This window comes from Crinia signifera, chromosome 1, assembly GCF_055691185.1.
Source record: "Crinia signifera chromosome 1, ASM5569118v1, whole genome shotgun sequence".
Taxonomy (NCBI): domain Eukaryota; kingdom Metazoa; phylum Chordata; class Amphibia; order Anura; family Myobatrachidae; genus Crinia; species Crinia signifera.
The window spans coordinates 333,769,499-333,777,502 of record NC_139217.1 but is presented as its reverse complement, the minus strand read 5'-3'; positions in this window follow the sequence as shown (position 1 = coordinate 333,777,502).

Here is an 8,004-nt window from a genome sequence, read left to right as displayed (position 1 = left end):
AGGCATTACAGTTGTGGCATAATGTGTAATAGGCATTACAGTGGGTTATAACATGCAATAGGAACTATGGTGTGTGACAATGTGTTATGGGCGTTACGGTGAACATGTTATAGGAATTATAGTGACCATGGGTGAAATCTAATAGGATGAGAGATTCAGAAAGTGAGAGAATTGTTAAGAAATCTCCAGTGTGATTTTGAAGTGTAAATTAATTGCCGCTTTAAAAAACTGGAGATTTCTTACCAAATCTCTCACTTTCTGAATCTCTCATCCTATTAGATTTCACCTATTAAATTATGTTATGGGCACTACGGTGTGTGGCATAATAGGCTTTACAGTGTAAATTTTGTCACGCGCCTACAGCACGCACAATCACTGGTTTTGATATGTATGTGTGTGGTGCTGGGGGGGGGGGGGCAAGGGGATGTGGGTGACAGGGGCACCATTTCCTGTTCTGGCACAGGGCACCAAAATGTCTAGATATGGCATTGCTGCTACAAAGCCCATTATGTGTTTTTTTCATAGTGCGCCTTCGGCAAGTGCTAAGGGCGCAAATTTTTAGTTTGCAGGGGGGCACCGAAAACCCTAGCACCGGCCCTGCCCACTGTTCTGCTAAATGAAGCAGCGGTTTGTGCTCTACCATCTCCACCCTCCACCGCTGGACAGTTGGAAGGTATGGTAATCTATAATCAAGAGTTTGTACGGAGATATTATATTTGTAAGTAAGAGATTCATTGTATCAGATACAAATGATAAACTCCTGATTAATAAGAAGTACAAGAGGAAGAATAATTATAGTTATATGGCACATTTCTATAATAGGACTGAATGTGCTTTTCAGATAATTTGAACATAATACAGGGATTAGTTTTGCATTAAATACAGAAACAATATAAATAAGGGTGCAACAGCCATTTTGGGTCACTGCTCAGGAGAGTACCCAGCAGAGGCAGCCATCTTGGGTGCGTTACATAGATTACAATGTGCAATTAGCCCTACATGAAAATAACACACACAAGGGAAAATTAAAAGTGGCTAACAGGATTCCCACTGCAGAATGAGGTATATGGTCTGCTCAGGGCTGCCTACCCTCCTGGAATGGCCGGGAGGGTCCCGGAAATCGGGTCCCCCTCCGGGCCCCCCGGAAAGAAGGGCAACCCTCCCGCAAAGCCACAAAGGGCCCCCCACCCCGCCGCCATCCGCGACCCCCCCCCCATGGCGGGGGGGGGGGGGGTGTCTGTTCCGCAGGTCAAATTACGCAAACAGCGCCATTTTAGCCCCGCCCACCGAGTGCAATGCCTTAAAAATGGCATTACACATCGGGGGTGTGGCTAAAACGGCTTGATCGTTCTGGTCACGCCCACAACCAAGTAGCCACCCGTGTGGCTCCGCCCCTCCCCACCCCTTTTCACTCCCCGCAGCCCCGTCCCCCCTGAGCTGGCTGCCCTCGCCCGGAAAGGGCAGCCAGAATGTAGGCAAGTAAGGGTCTGCTACAGCCACCATACTGCTGTATCCATCATTTCATTTACAACAATTGTAAAATGTGGTGAAGGAAAATAGCAAAAGAGGTTCCAGTCACAGACAATTATTTACTTTTGAATTCCATACAATATGTATGAAGCACACATGGGGCCTTATTCAGATCTGAGCTCAGTACAAATTTGTTTGGAAAATGGGCTAAACCATGTGCACTGCAGGTGGAGCAGATGTAACCTGTGCAAAGAGAGTTAAATTTGGGTGGCGTGTGCTGAAACTGAAATCTAAATTGCAGTTTAAAAATAATGCAGCCAGTATTTACCCTACACAGAAACAAAATAACTCACACAAATGTAACTCTCTTTGCACATGTTACACCTGCCCCACCTGCATTGCACATGGTTTTGCCCATTTTCCAAACAAATTTGTACTGCGATCAGATCTGAATAAGGCCCATGGATTGCTGCCACTCACAGTGATATGCACTGCAACGGGATGTGGTCAGCATCACGGCAGGCAGGATGACGGCATTCAGTATACCGACGCCAGTATCGGGACAGACGACAGAATACCAGCACCCCACACATAATTATACCAGGTGAGTTAGGTTTAGGCATCAGTGAGGGACTTAGGGTTAGACTGCAGGGGGGGAAGGGGGTGTGTGTGTGTTAGGGTTAGGCTTTGGGAAAAGGAAGTTAGGGTTGGGTACTAGCAGGGAGGGTTAGGGTACAAACGGAGCCCCTGTCGGGATTCTCTATATCAGGATGCTGTGGTCGGCAGGTATGTATCCTGCACCCACATACCTCCCAACAGTCCCGATTTTATCGGGACAGTCCCGATTGTCAGGGCCTGTCCCGCTGTCCCACCCGCGGGCGGCAGTGTCCTGCGGTGTGGGGGGGCTGTTGGGAGTCCCCCCTGTCAGCTGCTAAGCAGCGGGGAATAAACGCTGTGCGCATGGGCTGGGCTGGGGGCATGGCTAGAGGCTCACAGAGCCTCTGGGTCATGCCCCCATAGCGGCAAAATGGGGGCGTGGCCTCGCGGGGAGCCGCGAGTATAGGCCACGCCCCTGAAAATTTCAACGCGCCTCCTGCGCACAGCAGCAGCATCCCGCCTGCTTAACTGACGAAGTTGGGAGGTATGCACCCAGACTTGATCGCAGGGCTGCAACTTTTTGTTGCCTGCTATCAGTTATACCTCTTTCACACCAAAAATGCAGAGACCAACCTGGGAATTAAATACCAGGGACATGCAAGGACATTCCCGGGTTGGCACCTTTCATACTGAACTTTGACAGTACACTTGCTTTTTAAGCAGGGACATTCCAGGGTTGGGCCCAGCTTACACATGCTTTGAAGCAGGGACATCCCGGGTTGGCACCTTTAATACTGAACTTGGGATGACATTTCATTTCTTTGTCAATGTCATTAGTACTTTTTTAGGACCATAAAGATGAGGTAATTAGAGAGAGGGAGGGGAGAGGGGTAGAGGGAGAAAGGGAGGGTGGGCATTTGCAGACATTGCAGGCTTACAGGGGTTAAACAGCACTGCTGGGGTCTGTTGTGCCACAGAGCTTACACAGTGTCTTCCTGCACGCCGTGTGATGCCTCTTTAGCATCTCTGGAAATCCACAACAGGAAGTTGCCCTGCATAGCCAATCAGCATCAGCAGAGGCAACACGGGAAGGAGGGACATGTCCCTGCACCTTTCATACCAACCAGTAACCCTGGAAGGTCCCTGGACCAACCATGGTAGCTAGCAGGGTTGAAATCCTGGGGCATCAGTGCCTGGATTTTGGCCCTGGACCCTTTCACACCAGCACTAGTCTAGGGTTGTTCCAGGGACCAACCCGGGAATTTTGGCTGGTGTGAAAGGGGTATGTGCCCCCCTCCCAGCCAGAGTGAAAACCTGCTCATGGTCAGTGGCTTCACAGCAGTGCGGAGAGGGAAATACATTTGCAATCACTCACCATAGATGGCTGTGGCCGCACAGAGTGCTTGCACATGTGCACAGCGAAACGTGCGCATGCGTAATCCTCCAATAATCGTCTGCCCCATAATCCTGTGTGTGATATGATCACGGAAAAGAAACCATGTTCTCTTGCTGCACAACAGGTGTGGTACCCCAGGACTGAGGGTACACCATTTGCCCCCCCTTGTCCTGTCTGGACTGCCTATCAATATCAAGGTGGCCTGAAGGGAAGGTCTCGGGGGTTGCTAGGCAACCGCCCCACAGCTGGACTTCTGACACGACTGGCTGAGGGACCAAGAGCCTACCTGGACTCCCTGCAGCCAAAGACCCATTTTCTTTGGTGGCTCAGCAGGGCACCAAAGTGGAGGGGTGGCACTGCCTGTTACTGGGCAGATTTACCTGTATCAAGTGGCCCAGGAGGGGAGAGGACAGGGCGCAAGAGTAAGGAGTAAGCAGAGTGTGGGCGGAATAAGCAGAATAGGTGTATTTGTATCCAGAAATTCACTTATTTTTGACATTTACTATCCCAAAATACGGCAATTCGTATTCGTATTGATAGCTCGTCAATACGAATACTAATTGCTGTATATTTGGCATAGTAAATGTCAAAAATAAGTGTATTTCTGGATACAAATCCACCTTTTTTTTTTTACAAATTCCCCTTAGTAAATTTCCCCCATAACCTCAGCCATCACTGACTTTAAACCACAGTGCACCTAGGCCAAAGTAAGGTACCTAACTTTAGGGGTAAACTGCGCAGTTTAAGGGAATTAGTACACCCTATTGTAGGTTCGTTGTTACTCAGGGTAAATTGTTACATTTTTAAACCAGGAATTGCCATATTTATATGCTCATACGGTTTATGTTCAACAAGACTGTTTGTGCAGCATATTGTGCGAATTGCAGCCCAATACTCACAGTGGGGCCCATCGCGCACAGTATTCTTAAATTATTGTATTTCTTTGTATCATTCATTGTGTATTCCTGCCCCTGTGATTTTAATTGATTGAATTGCTTATTAATTGCTTAATTATTCTTGCTGTATAGTCTACTGTATAGTATACTGTGCGAATTGCGGCACGTGGTGACAGGGTCACATCGCGCACAGTATTCTTGTGATCGACCAGTACCATTATTGTTGCCATTTATTGCAATTGCTCTTGCATAATTACTTACAGCGGTGACCCGTGACCCAGTGCTGTTTAATAAAACATTAGTTCACCGTCCTCACGTGTGGTGAGCGCGTTATTGTGTGTGGGTTTGTGTGTGGGGCTGTTGCTCTTTGGGGTTCCTTGTCCCTTTGCCCTCAGAGTTCAGGCAAGTGAAGCAGGAGAACCACTGATGGACAAGAAGTAACAAGAGAGGAAACGAGTACAAGGTAACGGCCACACACCAGCACGCAGTCTGACAACATCGCACAGGCATCTCGGGCAAAATATAATAGGGTGCGAGCCTGGTGCTGGTTTCAAAATACGGAGGACCCCCACTTTTTTGTGTCCCCAGTATTTTTGGAATCAGGACCGGTCCAACAAGAGCCCGGTGCTGTTTTTTTACGATTCCCCCTCCCCCCACACATTTGGGGAACCAGGACATTGAGTCCGGGGCTGGTTATGCTCGGGAGGGGGGCCCTATGCGTTTTTTTATTTTTCTTGTACACTTTTTTAGATGGAAACATGCACAGATCTCACTGATCTGTGCATGGTTCTGCCAAACTCACCAGCCAGGACCTGCAAAATGTGCAAATTAAATCGCAATTCACACCCTATTACATGTGCGTTATTTAGAAAACATGCGATTTTGCACATGTCTAAAAATCACACCCTAATACATTTTGCCCCTGGACGGAAATGTCCCTTACTACCTGTACTCTAAATAAAGTGTATGTTTTTGTTTACATAAATGCTGCAAAGTATGCACATATCTATTTCTAAATAGGACTGATTTGCTAAATTGCCGGATTACAACGCTATTTCCCTCCACTTGCTACAATCGGGGGGAAGCAGATTTATTGTACTAGACTGTGGCAGCAGAGGAAGCAAGGTCAGGTGTAGAACTGTCTGGGCACTGATAGCTGGAGCTCATGTCACAAGTCACAGACAGCATTCATCAATATTTTACAGCCTCAAAAAATATGGCAAGTGATACGCTTTCCCACAGCTTGAAGTGTCCCGCTGGAACACTGCAGGGTGGTCTGGGTGTGCAGAGGACCTACCTACCATTAGCTACTGCTTGTAAGGCGCAGGGTAAAGTCATGATGCTGCACTGCACTCGCACTATGATAGCCAACAACACCAACAATCTGTCTCTGTATTGTCAGGAGGACAGGATGTATCAAACCTTCCAGAGATAGAGTGCATACCTCCCAACTTTGAGGAGGGAGCAGGCAGGACGCTTGTGCTGAATTTTGGGGGTGTAGCCTAGTAAGAAGGGGCATGGCCTATACTTGCAATGTTCCTGTGAGGCCACGCCCCTGGTTGCGCTGCTGTGGGGGCATGAATAGAAGCTGTGCGCTTGCTATTCACGGGTGACAGGGGGGACTCCCAACTGCCCCCCCCCCACCGCGGGACACTGCCAACCCCAGACGGGATGCAGGGAACATCCCCAAAAAATGGGACGTTCCAGCGGAAAGACATTTGGGAGGTATGGAAGTGGTCCATAAAAACCAATCAGCTTCTGACATTTTTAAACTAGTTTTTTTTGTGCTAGAAAAATGACAGTTAGAAGCTGATTTACTGTAATGCAACTTCCCCACTATCTGTCTCTCCAAGAATTGGTGTGGATCATTAGGGCGACAGTCAATAGGTCGACCACTATTGGTTGACAGTGAAATAGTCAACAGAGGAAAAGGCTGACATGGACAAAATGCCAATATGCAAAATGTGGATGTGGAAATGGTCAACACGTGAAAGGTTGACATGAGTCTTTCACACTTTTTTTCTATGTCAACATCTGTTGACATGGGCCCCCAATTAGTGTAATGCATGCCCTCGCATGGCTCACCATGTTACAGGCATGGTGCCTCACTCCACTTCGCTCGGCAAACTATACCATTCCCAATTGTAGTCCATGTGGATAGTAAAGTATGAACAAGTTACCTGAATGAAAAAAAATCATGAAAAACTCATGTCAACCTTTTAATGTGTCAACCTTTTGTTTGTGTTTACCTTTTGCCAATGTCGACCTTGTGTCCGTCGGCCAATAGTGGTCAAACTTAACCTAACAACCAGAATCACAGTAATTAGCCCCTAGTATACAGCAATTTACTCAATGGGCTTTAATACCGGGCCTACAATGTCTGCCAGACAGTCATAGATCAGGGGTTTGGATTATTAGGTTGGCAGTCATAAGGAAGACAGACATTAAATCGAACTCTATTGGTCGACATGCAACATGTCTACATGTGAAACATGGTCTAGATCTGGGATGGGGAACCTTCTGCCCTCCAGCTGTTGTTGAACTACATATCTCAGCATGCCTTACAACAGTTTTACCAAGGCTAAATAGCAAAACTGTAGCAGGGCATCCTGGGATGTGTAGTTCAACAACAGCTGGAGGGCCGTAGGTTCCCCATCCCTGGTCTAGATCGACAATGACAAAAGGTTGACATAGAAATGGTCGACACAGGGAAAGGTTGATATGAGTTATTGTTGTCTATGTTGAAATCTGCTATCATGGACCTGGTGTAAGTGTACTGCGTCCCCTTGAATGGCTCGCTGTGCTCACCATGCTTGACATACTATTCTAATCTAACACCATGCACACTTGGAATGTGAAGTAAGAACAATTCTGTAAAAAAATCACGAAAAACGCATGTCCACCTTTTTCATCTGTCAACCAACAGTGGTCAATCTATTGACTGTCAACCTAATCATAATCGACCAGATACCATAGATTTTCTATCACAGCCCCACACCGATGCGATTTTATGGCAATACATTGATAGAAAGGTCCACGATAAAAACCATGATATCTGCATTCCTCCACTGTGGAGGAAACAATTGATGTACCAGCAATACACTTGTCAATTATTCGCCTACCATCGAAAGATGTGGAAGGTGCACGCATATAAAAGTGACTTCCAAGTCACTTACATATGCGTGCACACAGGGAAGGAAATGGGCGGGCACCTGACATCCGGTGATGTCAGCTGCCCGCCCCCGCGTCACGGCCTCATTAGCATGAGAACGCCCAGCGTTCTCATGTGAACGCCCATGAAATGCCGGGTGTTCTCATATGCTAATGGGGCTGCCCAGGGGCCCGACGCCACTCTTCACCCCCCGCCCTGGGTGCGTGCAGGGGAGCCGAGAGAGGGGGGGAGCAGGTACTAATTACCCGGGCCCAGGCTTGCTGAAGGGGCCCCGCAGGGGCCCTGGGTCGACCCCTCCCTTCCCCCTCCGTCCCTCCCGGGTATCACCAATAGCACACACTTCTACAGCATGTGCTGTGCTGACAGCAGGCTCAGCATGAGTGTCTCACTGACAGCGTGAGAGGTCATGCTGAGTCTGCTGTCAGCACAGCACATGCTGTAGGTGTGTGCTGCGTCTGAGATTACAGTTTTTA